The sequence below is a fragment of the Zingiber officinale genome, chromosome 6B (genome assembly GCF_018446385.1).
Source record: "Zingiber officinale cultivar Zhangliang chromosome 6B, Zo_v1.1, whole genome shotgun sequence".
Taxonomy (NCBI): Eukaryota; Viridiplantae; Streptophyta; class Magnoliopsida; order Zingiberales; family Zingiberaceae; genus Zingiber; species Zingiber officinale.
In genome coordinates, this window is record NC_055996.1 from 39,446,700 (window position 1) to 39,448,917 (window position 2,218).

Below are 2,218 nucleotides of genomic sequence, written 5' to 3' on the forward strand. Positions count from 1 at the left end.
CCACGATCTCTTTGTCGTGTTGATTGATTGTGTAGGAATTGCCAACCTCGTAGAGGGAATACCTTAGATCGTACACCCAAGGGGCCCTAATGACAGGGGTAACCCATTCACGGACATCTAGGGTACTTCCTTGAAAGGATAAGCGACTCCTTGGCAAGGAAGTAAGAGACCAAACTAAACTTCTTAATTCTATCCTTGATAACATCAGTAAGAGTCATGTCCTTGTGATATACCGAGGCACCCTAGTGACAGGTGTTAATCGTAATAGGATTTTGTAGGGATCGTCTTTGTCTAGTGCCCAAAGATAATTGCTTTAGCTTCCGGCGAATGCATGCTGATGGACAATGAGTGTAGGGATAGTATGAGACAGATCAATACCACCATAATGAAACCGAACTTCTAGAACTCTTTATTAACCAGGTTGATTTCTTCTCGTTACTAGTTCTCATTCCCCACTTTCCGATATCTTTTCTTAGATTACTCACAACCATCGATAGTGTAGCTAATCCTAAGTGTGCCTCCACCAGTGCTTATAACCAGTCCTTGTGGGTTCGACAATCTTTTATATTACTGATGATGAATCCTTGCACTTGAGGAATTGAAACAAGTTTTTGGCGTCGTTACCGGGGACTGCGTCTATAACATTGGTGATAGTCATACTAGATTAGACTAGACTTTGTTTTTTTCCTTAGTTTGCATTTAGAGATAAATAATTTTACTCTTGTTTTTTCTTTCCTTTCTGCATTTTTATTAAAAACCCAAAAAAAATCATTTCTCTTCTTTACTATAGTTCATATTTTATTTTGTGCATGAGAAGTGCTAATCTTTCAGGACAGCTCTTACCGTTTGATCCCGAGATTGATAGGACTTTCCTGAAGAGAAGAAACCTACAGAAGGCATTCCAAGCAGCACAGGAGTCTTCAGAGATGGCTGATAAATTATTAAAGAATTATGCAACACCTTATGCACGAGGGGTTTGGTCTAGCATCAGTTGACCGCCAATCGAAGCTAATAACTTTGAGATCAAGCCTGCAGTAATTCACATGGTTTAGCATAATCAATTTGGAGGAGGACCGCATGATGACCCAAACCACCACTTGGAACTTTTCTATGAGATATGCAGTACCATGAAAGTGAACGGAGTCCCTCCAGATTCAGTAAGGTTATTACTTTTTGGATTCTCCTTGAAAGACAGAGCCAAGCAGTGGTTGAATTCTCTTCCAGCAAACAACATTACATCTTGGGAGCAGTGTGAGCAGAAATTTCTGGACAAATTCTATCCACCAAGCAAAACTGCCCACATGAGGAACTTGATTGCAAGCTTTAAACAGGTGGACTCAGAATCATTATTTGAAGCCTGAGATAGATTCAAGAGTATGCTGAGACAGTGCCCCCATCATGGCCTTGAGAAATGGTTAGTTCTACACACCTTCTACAATGGAATAAATTATCACACGAAGGTATCCATCGATTTTGCAGCAGGAGGAGCACTGATGAACAAGAGCCTTGATGAAGCCGAAGATATCATAGAGAATGTGGCACAGAATCACCATAAGTGGGCATCAGAAAGATCTGGTGATTCTTTCTCAAGGAACCCAATAAAAGTGTCAGGGAAATTCGACGTAGATGCAGTCACTCTCATGTCTGCAAAGTTGGATGCTCTGACCAAGTAGTTTGAGGCCATGGGAAACAACAACAACAACAACACGACCAATGCGATAGTTTGTGTTTGCGAAATTTATGAAAGTACGGATCATGCTCAAGATACTTGCCCCTAGGGCCAATACAAGAATAGATAAACCAACTTGAGCAGTGTGATGCAATAGTCAGCTACAACCAAAGGTAAAATAATCCATACTCTAATACATACAATCTAGGTTGGAGGAATCACCCAAACTTCTCATACCGGAACAATCAGGATTAAGGGCCAGCAAAACAGAGCTATCAACCTGGACAACAGAGCTACTCACTTGGGCAGCAGAACTACTCAACTGGACAACAAACTTTTCAGCAACAACCTTCACAATTGTCCAGAATTGAAAACATGCTTGAAGAAACCCTCTCAGAGCAAAAGGAGAGGAAGAATGAGATCAAGCTGTTAACTCAAAGAATGAAAAATTCTGAGAAGCATCAAAAGATGCAAGACAGCCAGATAACCCAATCTATTTGAAGAGCACAAGGAACATTTCCAAGGAAGCCAGATATAAATCTAGTGGAA

General features: G+C 40.7%; 1 pseudogene; it reads right to left on the bottom strand.

The window, feature by feature from the left end:
• Window positions 1–1,333: 1,333 nt before the first annotated feature.
• LOC121993416 lies at window positions 1,334–1,405 on the bottom strand (annotated as a pseudogene).
• Window positions 1,406–2,218: the final 813 nt, after the last annotated feature.